Raw genomic sequence first — 21,946 nt, 5'->3', positions numbered from 1 at the left:
ACTACTACTACTACTACTACAACAACAACTACTACTACTACTACTACTTATACTAATTCTACTGCCGCTACTCATCCTACTTCTACTACGACAACAACAACTACTACACCATCAAGAACTACTACTACTACTACAACAACTACTACTACTTCTTCTACTTTTTCAACTCCTACTCCTACTACTTCTATTACTACTACTGTTACTTCTACTACTACTACTACTACTACTACTACTACTACTACTACTAGTACTACTACTACTACTACTACTACTTCTACTACTAATAATAATACAAAAATAAAACAATAATAATAATAAAAGAATTATAATACCTACGTGTAATAGGTATGCCTTAAATGTTACGTAATAGTTGCCTGATAAAATATAAAAAAGGGACACTTAATAAAAATAAATCAAAATACTAGTAAAATGTATGCATTTATGTTAACATTTACCGAATTATATCATACTTCAAATAACACATTCGAATAATTGTAACTTTCGTTAACAATTGTTGAAGATTATCGGTATTCTCATTGTGTCCACATTTAGTTTTGCTTCTCTTTCAGATGGCTTCCATTGAGTACCAGGCTCCCTCGCTGAAGTCATGCAATTTAAATCTATCGCACATGGTCGCCGAGCTGACGGCCGGCGGGTATGACTACGCAGACATCATTCTGGCGATGAAAGAGTCCCCGGGATGCAAACAGACGAACGAGAATGTTGACCTCAGCGGTGAAATTTTGGGTAATTTCTCCGAATATATGGAGCCCGACCGTTATCTACAGCTATACGTTCCACCAATCCTCCTGGTTCTGGGAACCTGTGGCAATTTTCTATCCTTTGTCATCATGTCACGAAACATGTTTAAAATCAGCACTTACAGCTACCTAGCTCTTCTCGCTATTATGGATACCTCTGTGCTCTGCATCGGTCTGCTGCGAATGTGGATTGGTCACTTTGCCATGGATATACAGATCATGTCGAACTGGATGTGTAAACTGGTTACGTTTGTTGGATACGTTAGCAGCGTCATGTCTGTTTGGCTGATCATATCAGTTACTATTGAACGATTTATAGCGGTAAAATTTCCGTTGAAGGCGCAAAGAATGTGCAACGTCGTTTGGGCTAGAATCGTTATTCTTGCAATCACACTGGCAACGTGTCTTCTATATTCACATATTTTCTGGACAGTCGAGCTCCGTTCACATAATATTAACGGAACTTTTTCGTACAAATGCGACGCCAGCTTGGAGCATGTCCTTTTGATAAAAGAAATTTGGCCCTGGGTTGATGCGGCAGTTTACTCGTTTATTCCGTTCTTAATTATTTTAGTCCTTAACTCCATGATTGTACGTCGTGTTTTGGTAGCACGTCGGGAGCGGAGCAAGCTGCAAATGATTCCGTTAACAAACATATATACTTCGACCCCATGCCGATGTTCGTGTAAACGGAGCAACGAAAGCAGTAAAAAACTGACTTGCATGCTTTTGGCTGTCTCATTCACCTTTCTCACTACGACCCTCCCAATGAATCTCCTGATGGTAGTGAATGCTGCATTAGGGGACGACAAAACAAGCGTTTATTCCTACGAATACCAACGGAAATATGCTATCCTCAAACTAGCTCGCACTGTCGTTGAGCTGTTAATGTACATCAACCACAGTAGTAACTTTTTTCTGTATTGCGCAACAGGGAGGAAATTTAGACAGCAAGTAAAACTGATGTTGTGTTTATGTTGTAAAGGTCGCATTAAAGACTTCTTCACGATAGCATCACGGAATAGCCCCTCAACACTCAGTTATAAGATGTCAAGAATGGGTTCAGATACGGTAAAAAAGTGCACAGCCGTTTAGTTCAATAAGGCAAAAGTGGAATCTGACCTGATTTACAAATTGCCCTATTTGAATAGAGGATAAAGTAATGTCTGCAACCGACGAGATGTAGTTTTGTACTAGTGGAAAGCTGACATTTACGTTTGTTTAAATTTTGCTTATTTTACTATTGTCATTGTATTAACATTGTAATCTTATACATAGACTAGTTCTTCTTGAATGCTCTGAGCTTTTATGAGTACATACGTACAGCTCATAGTTCTTCTTGTAAAAACCAAATTGAATGTAAAAAAATGTCCATAAAATCGTGTTAAATCAACCTAATACACTGTTACAACCACAATACCTGTTGCAATCGACATCAATTTGCGTGTATTTTGTTGAGAAATGCTCAAAACATAAACTTGATAACAAATCGTTCATGGCGGAAGTTGTGAATTGTCGATTTGAGCAAAGCAAAAGAAAAGGTTACACTGCTCAAATTGTTTTCACTGTAGTATCTTACGATGTCTTCTGGCAGCAGTTGAAATTGTATTGCACATAACAGTGTAGTTTGAATTATGACACATTCTTATTACTGTATTCTCGCTGCGATCGGATAAGTGGCAGAGTCCGTGCTTTTAGATACGGCATTGTAGAAACAGTTATTGCGCTGTATGCTAATTGAACTGAAAATCCGGAAAAAATCTGGATGTAATGTCGGGTGTTCTTACATGCTTAGCAAGTCTACCGCCCTGTTATGTACTCTGCGGTGCATTGAAAAAGGGATTAACACGTGCGAATGTCTTTGATAAGGCAATAGACCATTTCAGAGCTGATGAGGGAACTGATTATCGAGGGGTAGATAAAGCTATTACTGAAAGGGGTTGCCTAGAGATAAGGCTGTTGTATGGAATACTTAATACATATTTTATTTTTTCATGCTATACAATTTAGTACTTAATTAATTAACGGAATGAAATAAATATCAGCATAAACGTATATAGATGTATGTCTACTTATGTACATATTGTAAAGCTTGATACTGTGTGTGATTTCGAAATAAATATTAAAATAACAGTGTATAGATGTATGTTTTCCAGTGTACATATTGTAAAGCTTTGATAATGTGTGTGAATATTGAAATACATATTACAATAAAAGCATATATAACCCGTCCCTTGCCGTTGTCTATCCGTATGGTCGTTCGTTAGTGGGAGACAGTTGACTGAGAGAGACATTAAAGAGTGTTGAGTCCTTAAGGCTGTCTGTATTAAAGACTTTGTTGACTAAAGAGATGGGTTAAAGTGTGTTATGCGTTAGGGAAGGTTGCGCTTTAAAGAATTGTTCTGTATGTGAGCGTGATCTTTGTCAGTGTTGTTCGAGTTGCTGTGCAAAATGCGGATGTGTTGGTGTTTTGGAGAGATTTTTCATTTGATTATTGTCACTGATTAAAATGTTATGATAAACAAACAAGAATAACAAGCGAATAATATATATATACTGGCATTTCCCCAGGAATTTGGTCAGGCACTGCGGCAGGCGGTTGGTGTCGAATTCTTTATATACTTTCTAAATGTTATAAATCAAAATCCACACTACTTTGGAGCTACCAAATCACAACATCTCTTTTAATATTTATGTATTTGTCCTCAGCTCATTTCATTCAAGTCATATATTATAATATTAAATAACAACCAAAATAAACAGAAAGCAAACAAAATATTGAAAAATATTCTGTGACCCATGGAAAATCTTGCTTCCAACTACTGGTCTTTTATTAGATTGTATTCTGTCATGCACAAAGACTAAAGAAAAATGTGTTGCAGGTATATAGCGAATTTCGTAAATATGAAAGAAACTATATATCTATTGGATCTGAATATATTAAATATTGGTACTGTTAAGCTATAGCCGTCGTTAAGAAAATAATGTGAACACATTTTAAAGTCTCTATAACGCTCAAAATCTAGTATTTCGTAAAATAAAGTTAACACCTTAACAATCAGTATTCCTTATAGCAATAGCCAAAATTGTACGCTATATGTGATATGATTACATAGATTTTTGTAGATACAAAATGCTCGTGTTTATTTATTTGTGGCCACAATTAATTCCCGCGAATATATCTATTCATACGACACACGAACACCATTTTGGTGTCCATGTGTCGTATGAATAGATATGCAAAACAATAATAAAACGAGCATTTTGTATCTACAAACATCTATTTTACCAGTCCACATTTGGCGTTGGAATTTCGGCATTTGCCATAATGAACACTGATTTTTAATTGGTTAAGTTTATTTTACGAACATTTGTATGAACTGTTCTATGATTTTGAGAAATAATGTTACTGTAAATGGTAGAGAGCAATCAAATAAAACGTTTGATTCCAATTTATTGTATTTATAACTTAAATTACGCACAACCGCAACACACATCAGTTACGGTTTGTTTTTGATGCAAGTTCTTTATACTTTTTTTTCTGCAATAGTCGTAAAAAATGAAAATATTTAAATGATCGCAGTGGCGTAGTGGAAATGGTGTCCGCCTAGAGATCAGGAAGTCACGGGTTAAAACCCCACTGTGAGCGTTCCTTCGATCTCCCCCAAAATACACCAAGTACTGGTTCTTGTCCCAGGAAACGGACTCGAGAGCGTTTATATAAGCCTACGGCTTTCGATGCAATCGAGCTACAATAAATAGGTTTAAACTAATTTAAATAGAAGAAACGAACAATTTGAGCATATCTTTAATTGCTCTTACTCCACATGTACCGGTAATAATAGATCATTATCGGCCATTATTAGGGGACAAACACCATAATTGATCCCCATGAACGACCCGTAAATCGTTCATTCATGTTATCTAAGCCCCTTATGCACACACCGCTGATAAGAGCGTGCATGTTTTGATTGAACATTGGCCGAATGCAGACAGCAAGCGCTTGTGAGAATTTCAAGTTCACGCATTTTAGCCCGCTGGGCTAAAATCGCCTGGGGAAATCATAATTCTTATAATCCATGCAGTACACTTTTGTTATTTTCTCTATTGTATATGGCTTAAAGCAATTGTATGCTTAAGAGCTAATACATGTTTCTGCTGTAGATGTTGTGTTATAATTCCCTTACGGCAGATCTGACCGCTATTCATATACAATTAACATAAGTATTAATTAAAATTTGAACAAATTATATATAATATTTCTGTCCATTTGAAACAAATATTTAGTATTTGAAAATAACCTTTTTTGAAAACATAAATTTTATGTTCGGAGAAAAGCATATGTAAACCGTTTATTGGTACATGTTGTTGTAAACACACCGCGTGAGTTCCTTTAATTTTTCTTTTGGTTAATAAAAACTGTTCCATATGCAAACAAGTTGACATTTACATTTACGGTTGACGTGTTTGAAACTTTGATTAAAATCTTTCTTCTGCGAGCACACCATATCACGAAAGTTATCTTAATTTGCTCATTATAGATATATTGACGATCTATTTGTGTTAATTCATGCCAGAAAATAGTTTATGTTGCTTATTTTACCAATAAATGAGCGCCCGGATTTCAGGCTGTGACTTTGCTATGGTAAATGGCGAAACCAGTTGCAACTCCCAGGACCTGGAGGGTCGATAGCTGGGAGTTGGATTATTGCAACTTATATGTAGATATATTTTTTTCTGGTATGTGTATCACAGAATCATTGTATGATAAATGTTGAGAAATGTAAAATAAAAAGGTACACACAAACTTTACTACTTAATAAAATGTTGTAAATAAGTAAAACATAGGTATGTTTTTCAAAATAAAATATATAAATTAATTTAAGCAAATATATTGTATAAAGCAATATGGCTTTAACTTACATTATGTCATTTCAATATCTGTGCACCCGGAGCGCATTGAAGCTTGTTTTAAACTGTCCTCATTTAAATATATTCATCGTATAGGTTGACATATTATAAATATGTTTCGCTAAGATAAAAAAAGTTCTGAAACAACACCAAGCACAATACATTGAATAACAGACTAGTAAATAATTGTTTATGATTCGAGATCACGGAACATTTTTTTAATTAGCGTTTAACATGTTAATTTTTACATCTCTAAACGGTTAGTTTTTAATAATAAAACTAGGTTAATAAATTGCAGGCTATAACAAAACATACTTCTCGTTGAATTGTGATCGATATTGAACACAAAATATTTTGAGTTTTGTTTCCAAGCACCCAAAAAAGGAATGCATAAAATAAACACTAGTCCTGCAGCTTAGATTACTCTGGCCTTTTGCGTTTGCCATTGTCCACGGAAATATGCTAAAGATGTTGGCGCAGAACAGACAAATCCTTCCAGAAGCTCAATCTTTGGCTTTTATATAGCTAAGTTAACTTATCAAAAGGCTAACTAAAATATATTTACCAACACAAAAAAACACCTTTGAAATGTTTTGTTTTTCAAATTTACCTTGTATGACACCATTACAACTTTTGTATATAATTAAAGTACACACCGTTAGTAAGTTTACTTCAGACAGGCTGGTACCATATGGGTAAAGTTATTTTGGACCATAAATATCATGGATAAATAAGAACATTCCCCCACGGCACTTTCTCATTTTTATTATTAAAATCTAAGTCCATAGTACTTACACGTTTTTAAAATACGTCACCGTTTAGGTGGCAGTAAACGCATTAAAACTGTTAAGTCCATCTAGCGATCATACATTATTAATATTTATCTCTGACAATAGTGATCTTGCTGAAGGATAACTTGAAATAGCATCAATTTATACCTATCGATTTGTATAACTATATCTACCCCATTTAATATTTAATGTAATGTAATGATACGTAGCCTGCATACATATCAGTTCTAAGGTATTATTATTGTTTCGTTTTTGACGATGCTGCTTCAGAGAAGCAGCTCGTCTAAGTTATAATACTATGAACAAATTCTTCACAGTTATTCACTTTGGCGACCTATGTAAAAGACCGAGCCTGTCCGATTGAGTAAGCCTAATTTTATCAATCTGCAAACTTCGCTGATTATCATTTGGTGGTTTCGTAATTTATAGCAAACAAGAGTTGTCTTTCGTTCGGGACGGTATCGTTCTATCGGGTAAACAGGTAAACAAAAAAAACAAAGAAAATACGTTCTGCACCTCAGATCCTTGAAATCGTAATATTTACTGTTTATTTCAATTCAAATTCAATTCAAATTGACGTATACACTTATATATTCATTGATTGATATACTTATAACTCTAGCTTGTTGACGTATCTCTATTCTGCATTGTCATATAATTTCGCGACTCTTAATTTTTTATCAGCAAAAGTTTATAAACTCTGATAATAGCTCTCTGCTTATAAAACTGTGCCTGTTGCATTATTCAATTCATACCTAACATTTATTCTGTTGATGCAAAGTTTTCATTGATTTATAATCAGTATTAATGTTTGTTTGGTCACTGTCACACTTAACTATCAGTTTCTGTTTGAAAAGCAATTTTCATATCGTTTTAGTGTACATTTTTTTGTTTTTTTTTTCCATAAATAAATTATGCTGTTTTGAATTTTTCTGGTTTAAATACTTCCTTTAATATACTGTGTGGAAGTGTTGTGATTGATCATAGTTCAGTTTTGTGTTGTTTATTTTCAATGTCCACCAACCAAGTTAATTGACAGAGGTCTTCTTCGGATACAGCACTCTTCTAAATCAAAGATTTTGTGCCCAAAATACAGCATTGATCTAATGAGCAAGTGCCTTATTCGTCTGCTTGCTCTAAGATTCTTATTTTATTTCCAGTCATTTAATATTATAATATTAAGGCATTTGACTGTAAATGATTTAATCATGTGAAATTAAATTTATTGCATTATATTTTTATTACTATTTAGAATGATTGTATCCTAAATTATTGTTTGTCATATATACATGTACATTGTAACTTTGTTTTTTTTAAATAGATAATTGTTACTGTATTGTCCTTTAAATTGAAGAATTTATTACATTTTCTCCGTTTATTTCTACTCTACCTGGGCTTTTGTTTGTATTGTACACATTGTAACAAAAGAAGTCTTTGCTTTTTATGATTAAAATTTTCATTAAGCAATATGGTTCAAATGATGCTTGCACAGCAAAAGTAATAGGTGTCTAGATAATGTTCTTCAACTAAACACACACAGAAGAAATAGCTTACATGCAGTAGAAACAATTGTGGTAAAAAGGGAAAATTCTCAAAATGAGCAATATCTCCTTATCCCAATTTTGTTACAGTTGTCTGCAAAAAGCTCCTAAAATTCAATTATTGCACGGTTATTAGTTCACATCGTCTTTACAAGTAAACACATGGTATGTTGTTCAATAAATCCTATATTGATTGTACTAATTACAATCTTTAATAACCCAACATTATAATTAGCACCCAAAACACGGAGGTTATTTCAAAAAATAAAAAGTTATCATTTGAAATATATGAATCACATATGTCATGAGCTCTAAATTATGAAATTTAATGTATAATAAGACTTAAAATCAGTGCTGTGAATGGGGAAATTATATGCTACTTTCAGCTGTAATTTTTAATGAATGTAACATAGGAGGGTTTATTATGATAGATTTACGTTCTTTTGGAGAAAAAAACAACATGAAAATTACATGGCTAAAGAGATAAGTGTAAGGCGAACGATATTGTTAATCACTGGTTTAATCATTAATAGGTTTTAAAACAATATTTAAAGGTAAAAGCAGCTTGGTTCCCGTCCTCTTTCAAATTTATCGAGATGTTCGGGACAGGAACCAGACACGAAACTGCCAGGTTGCACTTCAAACGCTATGACGCTAGGAAAACCCCAAATGTAGTTATTTTTAGATTTGATCTAGAATGTAACCCACCTCCCAGTTTCGCTGAATGGATCAAGTTCCTCACGGGTAATACTTCCCCGTACCCCCACATTTTTTTCGTAACCAAAGTTTTCGTACACAATCTTTTTCGTACCAATTGTTTTCGTTGCCAAATTTTTTTTCGTACCCATTTTTTTCTTCGTACTCAATTTTGTTCGTACCCAAATTGTTTTTCGTACCCAAATTTGTTTTGCATAATTTTTTCGTACCTATATGTTCGTACCCACATACACAATTGTGGTGATGTAGATAAACTTCAATTAGTGCATTTATATCAATCCTCTTCAAAAGCATCGTCACACCAGTACTTTCAGTATTTTGATTATTGAATTCGCTAAATATTTTAGTTAGTACAGTTTTTTCACATTTTTTAGCACCACGCTTTTTGAAAAGCGTGGGGATGTTATGGTTATCTCCGCCGTCCGACCGTCCTTGCCACTATCTCCTCCTACACTATTAGCACTAGAACCTTGAAACTTACACACATGGTAGCTATGAGCATATGTGCGACCCTGCTATATTTGAAATTTTGATCTGATCCCTGGGTTAAAAGTTATGGGGGTTGGGGTGGGGCCGGGTCAGAGATTTTCACTCATGTTTTTAGGTTATTTTACATTTACGTCTTTATTTCTTAACCGATTTACTTCAAATTGATACTGAACCTCTCTTAAAATGATATGGTCAATCTCAACTATGCATGGCCCCATAACCAACTCTTGGGCGCCCATCCCACATAGACCACACCCAACCAAAATTGCCTTTTACTATAATTTCTTCATTTCTAAACCGATGCACTTCAAATTGATACTGAACCTCTCTTATGAGAATACGGCCAATCTCAACTATGCATGGCCCCATTACCAACCCAGGGGCATCCCACCCACATAGACCACACCCCCCAAAAAATTGCCTTTTACTATAATTTCTTCATTTCTACACCGATTTACTTCAAATTAATACTGAACCTCTCTTATGACAATACTGTCAAGCTCAACTATGCATGGCCCCATTACCAACTCTGGGGCGCCCCGCCCACATAGGCCACACCCACCCAAAATTGCCTTTTACTATATTTTCTTCATTTCTACACCGATTCACTTCTAATTGATACTGAACCTCTCTTATGGCAATGCGGTCAATCTAAACTATGCATGGCCCCATTGCCAACCCTGGAGCGCACCGCCCACATTGACCACACCCAACCAAATTTGCCTTTTACTATAACTTCTTCAATTCTCTACCGATTTACTTCTAATTGATACTGAACTTCTTTTATGACAATACGGTCAATCTCAACTATGCATGGCCCCATTACCAACCCTGGAGCGCCCCTGGGTCAAACATGCGGCGTGGTGATACGCGTCGGCATCTGCCGCGCCATTTCTAGTTACGATATGGGATTGTATGCCAAGGCCAAATAACTTTCATGTACGTCAATAGCGTTCGTATGATATGATTCGTTTTATGTGAAGTCAATGTTAAAAGAATATTGAACTGTATACTAGCAGTAAAAGGTCAAATAAACCGACGGCTTTTTAGTCGCGAAAAAGTGGCCAAACGTGTTTTGGGGCAGGTGAAACCCCCTCTAGCTTCTAACATATATTTACATTATCGTTTATAATAAAGATATGTCTCAGAGCGTGAGGCATTATTAGATCCCAAAAACAAATTATCTTAAACATTCCCATTAAATATCTGCTTATTTCTTTCCGATGTAGGATTTTTTCCTGCATACTGCAAGCTATTGCTTTTAAGCAAAGATTCGAATTGTATTTGGCATCCGTTTATTCTAATAGGGAAATGTTGACATTTAAAAATATTTCATTTCACAAGACATATACCATCCCGTATTAGATGTATTCACTTTAAACATGATAAAACTACTTTGTCTTAGACTTTACAAATAACTTTGTCACAATGAACGTGTAACTGGGTCATGTCTGCACGCACGATTATATAATTGCGCCGTGCTCGGGGAAAACGGGGATGAATGAACGTGTAATAAGTGAGGTCTCAGATTAACTGTTCAGTCCGCCTGGACTAGAGATTTGTTTGTTAGAAATTTCGTTCAAACTGATAAATCCATAAAAGAGGAGAGTTTCGTCTTTCATACGTCTGTGGCGACTGCACGAGCTTATGTGGCATGACACTTTAAAGGGCCACGATTACCCAGAGCGAGGCTCATATAATATATGTGTATAGCATGTGTCTTGAAAATGCATATCAAATGATGTAATTGCATCACACACAGAACTTTCACTATTATATAACTAGTCGAATTCCTTCAACAGAACCTCGAAACCATTGTTTAATTATGTTGTAAATTGTTTCCATATAATAAATTAAGTTGCACTCTCTTTTCAACAAAAGCACAAACGTGACCCTTTGGCAAATGGTCAGTGTAAAATTCAAATGTGTATTATCAAGAATGGTTCCATATGACTATGTCATCATTTATCGAGTTTCATTAATGCAACATCACTTCATATATATGTCGGTTATTCAATAATATTGTTGATTAACTAGTCAGACCGTTTCTAAAAACAGACCAATGTAGAATACGTCCTTATTACAAAAGCTTGTTTTGACTGCTGCGCTACTGTCAATGAATAACTTTGTATTATCAATATAAAGAAGTGAAACTCAAGCTGCTGGAGCAGTATTGAATTTTCATTAAAAACAATTAGTTGGTCCTTTATGTAAGGCAAGTGACCGATTGCCCAAACAGTACAAAACAGCACAATACAGCACAATACAAACCAACATAAACACAAAATATGAATAAAGCTGGGGTCACCGCCTTGGAACGGTCAATGCAAAGCATTGGGGGTTCAAACCTGGTTAAAGAGCGCTCAACCTCACACTTGGCCCAGCAATATTCATAATACATTTAAGTGTAAATGAAATTTAACGTCATAGCATTGTAACTCAAATTAAACAATAATAAAAGGGAATTAAAACGCATTCAATTTAATTACTATTTAATTACTCAATTGCATTGAAGATACAAGAGTAACAGAATTACAACGTTTTGACGAACGAACAAATAAAACTATTAACAATTGTCAACTACATTCCTTCTTTATAGAAAATATTTGAGAATATAGAATCATGGAGTTAATATCTCAGATACTCATCGCGCGATTACAGGAAGAAGCAGCAATAATGGGTGTAAAAATTCCATATTACATAGCTTGGTTGTTTATGTGACTGCTAAAAAAAATAAAAATAATTAAATCAAACAAGAAACGCCTATCAGAGAGAAAATATAAATAAAATGGAACGTATAAACCCAATGATCTATGCATGTAGATAACAACGGGGAAAGTCGGTCGTATGACGTCACAAAAATCCATAATGACATAATGACGTGAACAAATTCCAGGGGCAGTCCTAAATAAAAATATTAATGGGGCTGTACTACTAATAAAACAATTTAAGGTGATTTAATATTAAGAAGCAAATGAATAAAAATTGTAATTCCATTAAAGCGATATTATTGGAATCAAACAGTATATAGGTGTTTTGACAACTGAAGACAGAAATGATTTGATGTACGATTTGAGTCCAAATGTAGTTTTACATGCAGATTTGTTCATACGACACAATGACACAATTTTATTCAACAGTGAAAAATGCCTATAATGTAGTATCCATGCAGATTTGTTGATACGACACAATGACACAATTTTATTCAACAGTGAAAAATGCCTATAATATCACTAATGATTCCAAATTTTAAGGGAAGAAAGATATAGTGAATCGAAAACCATCAAACACGTGTTTTTAAGTACATAAGCATCGTATCCTTTTAATAAAAACAAGTTAATTAAATTGAAAAGTTTAATATGAACATTTGGTTTAACATATTTTAATTAGCGGACACGCTTTAAAACATCTCCGTAATATGATGGATGGGAGATTCCATTATTTAAATGCCATTTTAAAGAAACATTATATTTTGAAATTAAATCACCATACTTAGAGTAAATCCTAGTAAATTTATTTCTTAGGTTATGGTACAAAAAGCCTTGTTTTAGCAATTTTTTAGTTAATATAAGATAACGATCATTAAAATCTTTAATACACGAACATGCTCTGGCATAACGTACCAACTGCGAAATGTAAATACCATAGGAAGGTCCTTTAGGGATGTTGCCATCTAGAAACGGAACATTCACAATTTCAAAGTTAAAATCGTCCCGTTTGTCGTATAAACTAATTTTGATCAAATTATTATTAATAATTAAATGTAAGTCTAAATACGCAGCGTCTGTATTGGATATACACGATCTATTTAAGACTAGTTCTTTTGGGTAGATTTTGTGAATATATTGTTCAAATAACGGATTATCTAAATTAAGTATGTCATCAATGTACCTACTGGTAAGGTTAAAACAATTTATCAAATCTACTTGCTTAGTTTTAGATAATTTTAACATAAATTCGCTTTCATAACAATATAAAAAAAGGTCAGCTATAAGTGGCGCACAATAAGTACCCATAGGAACGCCAATAATTTGTTTAAATATTTTACCATTAAATTCAACAAACAAGTTATCCAAAAGAAAAGTAAGTGCTGCACAAAAGTCAAGACCAGTCCAAATGATGTAATTATCTAATATCTGATTAGTAAAAAATGCTGTTTTAGTGTTTAAAGCTAGATACAAACACTTCTCTCTAGCAAAAGTTTTTTCAATCAAAGAAACAAGTTTGGATTTTATTAAAGCGTGAGGTAGCGTTGTATATAGTGTAGAAAAATCATAAGTACTTACCTGTGACACCTTATATTTTTTTATTTTCAATTTTATCAATAACTTCTAAGGTGTTTTTTATTGACCAAAATAGGTTAATATTACTATTTTCATAAACTTTATTACAAAATTTAGCTATATGATATCTTATAGCACTCAATGCATATGTAAGATACACTGATAATTGTTTGGTGGTACAAGACACTGAATTAGCGATAAAACGACTTTTATATAGCGTCTTATGTAATTTAGAATCCAGTAAAGTGATGGCAATTTCTTGTCGTAATATTGACTATTGCATTTAACTTTATGCAATGGGCAATATGGTCGGTAATAATTTCATTAGGTTGCTTATTGTACTCACAATATGATGTAGTTTGTGAAAGTTCTTGTGAAATAGTTTGAACATAAAACACTCGTCATATTATGTAACATTATTAGCAGCCTTATCAGCAGGAACTAAGACGAATTTAGATTTTAAGTCTTCAAGCACTTTACAGAAATTGTGTTTATTAAATTTAGGTGAATGTGGTAGGGCCAAAGGATGTGTATCATAAAAACATATTTTATTCATGGCCATACTAAATAGTTTTGTTTTCCAATCATTGAGTGCAGTAATTTCAGCATTTTCCTTCCTGCACCATTTAGTGCAATAATCATGCAAGGATGTTATGATATTCTTAATGCAGTCATCAAAATCAACAGGAATAGGCAGTCTGTACTTAGGGCCTCTGCGTAGCAAATTTCTAAGGTTTTTATTTTGAATGAAATTAAGGTCCCCAGTAATGACATGTCCAACTGGACCATATATATATTTAGAACTAGTACAGTCACATAATGTAGGACAATTTCTTATTACATTTATATCTGTGGAAATAGAATTATTATTAAAAACGATACTTCTTACAGGTTTACTATAGTTGTAGCAAATAAGTGGTGATTCAGTATTGCGGAAATAAGGGGGAATCAACCGACGTACATTTTTATCATTGAATATTTTAGGAAGGTCAATTAAATCAAGACCTTTGTTACAAAACTCAATTTTGATACGATTTCTAGTTTTGTTACGTACATTTTCAATAAAAGGTTTAAGATAGTAGTCAGTGAAAGATTCAATAATACAAGCACATTCATATAGAGGGTCAGATTGAAGTAAAATAAGTTTACATTCCTTATCAATATGCGCCAACGAAGAAACAGAAAGAGAGCAAAGTGCACTTAGTAATTTATGTTTACTCCCATTTTGTAATACTGTGTAGCAATCATTTAAAGAAAGCAGACGTTTAAATTTACGCCTTAAGTTACCATTTTTCCTAATGCCATGTGAACGTTTTTTCTTAGACGTTTACTAAACAGAGAAAATGAATTTATCGATTTATTTTTAGAAATTATTCCAACATTTAGAATATTATCATTTAATCCAAGTGGGTAAGCTGATTGCAAACGTTTAATCCATTCAAATTCTGACATGCACCTTGCTTTTAATTGGCACTGACTTGAAGTACTATTATTAAAAATAAGTTGCTCCACAGGTTGAATTGAAATATTTGTTACGCTATGACCTGTTTTATTAAAGTGCTGGTAAATGAAGTTATAAAATTTATTGTTATTTTTTATTTTGCTAAAGTGTTCCCTAAAACGTGTTTTAAGTGATCTACCCGTCTGCCCAACGTATTGCGCACCACAACAGGGTACATTTCAAGTAATAACATAAACCACATGCATAGAATTTCATGAGACATCGGATTTAATATTAACTGAAAATTTGCGGTTATTAACCGATGAAAGAATAAAAGAGGACATATTTAAATACTTGCAACATAAACTCTTCCTGGAGTTGCACTTATTTATTGTAGGATACCGATTACACGGAGCTAAATTACGCTGCGAACTAGAACCCAGCCGCATTGTACCTCCAATGAAAGATGTTCGAAGTAAACTTAATTTGACTGTAGGTTTAGAAAAAAGTAATTGTCTATAATTTAACGGCAAATGAATACTACGTGTAATCGGAATTCTCAATGGTGAGAGAACAACTTTCGGGTTTTTTGTAATCAATCTGTCCATAGGTTATTTATTTGGCGAAACCACCAATCTTATAATCACATAAATACACATTGCCAAGTCAACATACATAAAAGAGTAAGAGGCAGATTGTCAGATAATGGTCTGTAAAAATTCAGCATAACCTGCAGAACTCTCAATTGATGAACATACACGTTTACTTTATAAGTACAGAGAATGTATAAGAATCTAAGTATAAGAAAGGTTTCTTAAAAAATTATAAAAAGACAATACCGCCACCAGCCTCTGAAGGCTGAAAATATAACAACATCGAAAATATGTACGGGGATACATGCTACTGCATCCACGCAGCACACATCAAACTGTTGTGCAATGCAATATAAAGAAGTGAAACTCCAGCTGCTGGAGCAGTATTGAATTTTCATTAAAAACAATTAGTTGGTCCTTTATTTAAGGCAAGCGACCGATTGCCCAAACAGTACAAAACAGCACAATACAGCACAATACAAACCAACATAAACACAAAATATGAATAAAGCTGGGGTCACCGCCTTGGAACGGTCAATGCAAAACATTGGGGGTTTAAACCTGGTTATAGAGCGCTCAACCTCACACTTGGCCCAGCAATATTCATAATACATTTAAGTGTAAATAAAATTTAACGTCATAGCATTGTAACTCAAATTAAACAATAATAAAAGGGATTTAAAACGCATTCAATTTAATTACTATTTAATTACTCAATTGCATTGAAGATACAAGAGTAACAGAATTACAACGTTTTGACGAACGATCAAATAAAACTATTAACAATTGTCAACTACATTCCTTCTTTATAGAAAAGATTTGAGAATATAGAATCATGGAGTTAATATCTCAGATACTCATCGCGCGAATACAGGAAGAAGCAGCAATAATGGGTGTAAAAATTCCATATTACATAGCTTGGTTGTTTATGTGACTGCTAAAAAAATTTAAAAAAATTAAATCAAACAAGAAACGCCTATCAGAGAGAAAATATAAATAAAATGGAACGTTATAAACCCAATGATCTATGCATGTAGATAACAACTGGGAAAGTCGGTCGTATGACGTCACAAAAATCCATAATGACATAATGACGTGAACAAATTCCAGGGGCAGTCCTAAATAAAAATATTTATGGGTCTGTGCTACTAATAAAACAAGTTTAGGTGATTTAATATTAAGAAGCAAATGAATAAAAATGGTAATTCCATTAAAGCGACATTATTGGAATTAAACAATATATACGTGTTTTGACAACTGAAGACAGAAATGATTTGATGTACGATTTGAGTCCAAATGTAGTTTACATGCAGATTAGTTCATACGACACAATGACACAATTTTATTCAACAGTGAAAAATGCCTATAATGTGGTATTCATGCAGATTTGTTGATACGACACAATGACACAATTTTATTCAACAGTGAAAAATGCCTATAATATCACTAATGATTCCAAATTTTAAGGGAAGAAAGATATAGTGAATCGAAAACCATCAAACACGTGTTTTTAAGTACATAATCAGGGTCGTATCCTTTTGATAAAAACAAGTTAATTAAATTGAAAAGTTTAATATGAACATTTGGTTTAACATATCTTAAGGTTCATGGGGGGATGAAATTCATTAAAACTTCGCTTTGGTTTATCTTCATTCAATGTGGTACCATATGGTCAAACCATATATCATTTTAAAGCTTAAGACGGATAGAATAACATAAACACATTTTTGACATTCAATATTTGTGTGCTTTATTCATATTTTGGTTTAAAACCAATACATTTTTACACTAATTTACAAAATCTCAATCTAAAGTTAGGACGGATATGCACTTCCTAAAGTTGAATAAATACAAAGCTATATACATATACAAGGTCAAGTTAGCAACATTTCACAGAAAAGTATTGTCATAAAACAACAAATGAGTTTTCATTCAACTGCCTTTTTTGGAAATATTTCCTAAACAAAGTTCTAAAAATAACTAAAACGTAACTACTTTTTAAAAATCCAGGTATGGTGGATAATAAGAGTCACACTTTGATTTCAAAGGCTTAACAATTTTGTTATTTACCTCTCAACCAAATTGCAAATTTTAAACCATCTCAAATTGAAATAGATTGCATTCATTGCAGACGACATATAAAATTGAAAAGGAATATAAAGAAATTGGCAAACCGATTGATTTTATATTTCGATTCCTTCTACCCATTTTAAAAGCGTGGCCATCGCTGTGCTCCGTAGAAAAACGTGCAAAACAAATCAGTCGAAACCACGTGCAGTGGTGAGAAAACCGGGTATGTGTATACACATACCTGAGAAAACACATTCTTAATTTGACAGTTGGGTGGCAACTAGTAAAACAACTATTAACATTAATCAGCAAGAGATCGCACTAAATAACAGAAATGACCACGTAGAGATATCATCACTTACCCTATTTCAAATATTTTCCAGCTGAAAATTGTCCCCCACACGTCTTTTTTAGTTTATTTGTATTGTTTTTTCTGGAGCCGAAGTGCATCTCACAGAATATCCATCCAACTTCCGTCGTTTTCTTTTTCGTTATTAAAAACTCCGTTTAAAAGAATTATTTCTACTTTTAGATTGTTAAAGCGATGTATTATTATATTTTATCGATAGAATAGTTTACCGTGATAAATTGAACAGAGTTACGTATCGATCTTTCTATCAGTCTGTAAGCGTACTATTTTATGCGCAATAATATATGTCGTGTGATTCGACAACGATTGTAAACATTGGTGAAATGCTTCTTATATAGTTATTCTTTTGAGTGTTTATGAGGTCTGATCGTGCAGTTTGCAAACATCAACGGAAAGATTACAATCCAATGCATTTGTCATCGTCAACCGTTTGGAATGTCAATTAGGCGATGAGTGAGTTTTTAGCATGTTTCTTTCTATTTTATTAATTTAAAAATGGCTGCCCCCATGGTGATGAAATGACATGTGTTCGAGTTTTGATATTTCTAGGTATGTAAACTTTTTTTACTATTTAAGCGTAACTTGCCCTCGTCAATGTCGATATTATTCACTAGTTATATAATTTTCCGCCGAAATACGTGGAATAAACATGATTCAGATTTTTTAAAATAATGTATATTTTAGTGTTAAAATCGCTTTGTATTTTGATTGATTTTGTGGATGTTATGATACGTTGATGTACAAAATTGGTAGCAGTTTGAAGGAAAAACATCCTTTAAAGCATATATGTATACATTTTCAATGTGGCACTCTTCCTTTAGTCAATTTTGAGTTCAATGCTAGGGGTCCCACATTTTTCAAAATGAAGCCTCTACATGAACCTTAATTTGCGGACACGCTTCAAAACATCTCCGTAAAATGATGGATGGGAGATTCCGTTATTTGAATGCCATTTAAAAAAAAACATTATATTTTGAAATTTAATCACCATACTTAGAGTAAAATCTAGCAAATTTATTTCTTAGGTTATGATACAAAAAGCCTTGTTTTAGCAATTTTTAGTTAATATTAGATTACGATCATTAAAATCTTTAATACACGAACATGCTCTGGCATAACGTACCAACTGCGAAATGTAAATACCATAGGAACGTCCTTTAGGGATGTTGCCATCTAGAAACGGAACATTCACAATTTCAAAGTTAAAATCGTCCCGTTTGTCGTATAAACTAGTTTTGATCAAATTATTATCAATTGTTAAATGTAAGTCTAAATACGCAGCGTCTGTATTGGATATACACGATCTATTTAAGACTAGTTCTTTTGGGTAGATTTTGTGAATATATTGTTCAAATAATGGATTATGTAAATTAAGTATGTCATCCATGTACAAACCATTATTAAAACATACAGTCTGTTTTAAAATGCAGATAGTGTCATTGTAAAAAATATCTTTTCAAAATTGCCTAAAAATCGGGTCTGCAATAATAGTATTTTTTTTAGAAGAAATTTCTCGAAAAAGTAGTATTATGTTAAACGTATCTTGAATAAAATATCACACTACCGTAAAACATGTAAAATTTCAATACGAATTGACAAACGCTTCAATGACTTAAAATGTGTATTCGATTAGCCTTCATTAAATAATTATTGATTGCTTCGTGTGTTTGTGTAATCGTGGTTAATTATAGCAATCATGGTAATACATTCAAATCCAATTTGTTGTTATTGATTGCTTCGTGTGTTTGTGTAATCGTGGTTAATTATAGCAATCATGGTAATACATTCAAATCCAATTTGTTGTTATTGATTGCTTCGTGTGTTTGTGTAATCGTGGTTAATTATAGCAATCATGGTAATACATTCAAATCCAATTTGTTGTTATTGATTGCTTCGTGAGTTTGTGTAATCGTGGTTAATTATAGCAATCATGGTAATACATTCAAATCCAATTTGTTGTTATTGATTGCTTCGTGTGTTTGTGTAATCGTGGTTAATTATAGCAATCATGGTAATACATTCAAATCCAATTTGTTGTTATTGATTGCTTCGTGAGTTTGTGTAATCGTGGTTAATTATAGCAATCATGGTAATACATTCAAATCCAATTTGTTGTTATTGATTGCTTCGTGTGTTTGTGTAATCGTGGTTAATTATAGCAATCATGGTAATACATTCAAATCCAATTTGTTGTTATTGATTGCTTCGTGTGTTTGTGTAATCGTGGTTAATTATAGCAATCATGGTAATACATTCAAATCCAATTTGTTGTTATTGATTGCTTCGTGTGTTTGTGTAATCGTGGTTAATTATAGCAATCATGGTAATACATTCAAATCCAATTTGTTGTTATTGATTGCTTCGTGTGTTTTTGTAATCGTGGTTAATTATAGCAATCATGGTAATACATTCAAATACAATCTAATTTTTCAAAATGTTATAGTCAGTTTTTTTGATAGCTAACATTATATGAAGACTTTACATTGCAGTTCGAGTTCATGTGCAATTGTGTGACGCTTATCAAATATGTGTTAACATTAACTTGGTTTGGTAAAAAGCATACAATGTTTTTGCTTAAGTTTAACATGAACGTTAGAACTTATAGAACATAATGCACAGATTAATATCCTTCTGCAATAAAATTCTTTTGGAATAAACTAGAATTGTGAAAATCAAAGGGTTCTAAGTCTATAAATTTAAATCATTTTCACACATAGAGTATCTACAATTATTAGCTCACTGGAACTTTCATTGGTGGATAAACTGGACTATTGCCTTTTGTTACAAGACATTGAAAGTGAGCAAATTGTGATTTACAACCCAACGCGGAAAAGGCAATGCTCTGCTCCAAAAGTTGTTAATCTTTGCTATGCCTTAACGTAATTTCTTTAAGACTCCTTACTATGTCAATAATGGGCTTTAATAAGATTCGATAAATGTAATAATTGATCAATAATTATTATTATTCATTGATTTATGTCATCATAGCACAATACAAGTCAGACAATTATATTATAGCGTTCCAATACTATTTCCATTATGGCAGGATAGTGGGGTTTAATCGCGGATTCAACAACATCTTGTTAATTAGAAGAACATATGACGCCTTTGACAATCTCATACATATATAGTGTGTGATGTACCTATAAAAACAACTCGAAACTGTTAAGGATTAATAGTATGTTTTGTTACGTTCATAAAGTTGTGTACATAATATTTGAACTAGAAAATCATGATGCGCGAATTTACATTGTATGTGTTATTCTGGATAACTCGCCAAATATATTGGTTAATATTTTGGCTTATATTTACATGGTCGAATCGAATTTCATTAAGTGATACACTTTTGATTAGTGGTATCATTTGGTGTATGATACCATTTAAAGAAAATTGATATACGTTTGATTTTAGTTTGAATTCAATCGTTCATATTTATGTGTTTGTTTTAAGATTGAAACAGTTTGTTGTTGATATTTAAATCACGTACGAGCATAACACATATGTATTTTGTTCCAAATGTTCCAACCCTTGATTTATGTTATTGTTATATGTAATATTGCACCGTATAAACATTATATGATAATGTGGCAATCACGACAAACATAATGTTATTTTGCCGTCGGGTTTAAGATGTTCTTATAATGCATTTGGTTAAACGTTCTTGATCACTCTCAAAATGCCAACACAATGATATTTGGGCTATTTGTTTGCTATATTTAGTTTGAAAATGGGTCTGTACCATTTACACAGTTGAAGTTTGCGCCTTCTGAGTTTTCTGCAATGGCTATATTTAACATTTGCAAGCGTTATAATATTCTAGATTGCACAACTATTGCCCACTTGTTTTGAAAATTGATCAAGTCGTTTGTCTATTTGATATTTTTTAAATGTTAACGAAACTGGTCCATTGACAGTAACAACTACTTAGCCGTATAATGATGCACAATAACCAAGTGAAGAACCTAGAAGCCATCTGTTT

This window comes from Dreissena polymorpha, chromosome 7 (genome assembly GCF_020536995.1).
Source record: "Dreissena polymorpha isolate Duluth1 chromosome 7, UMN_Dpol_1.0, whole genome shotgun sequence".
NCBI classification, from domain to species: Eukaryota; Metazoa; Mollusca; class Bivalvia; order Myida; family Dreissenidae; genus Dreissena; species Dreissena polymorpha.
This window is presented reverse-complemented; position numbering follows the sequence as displayed.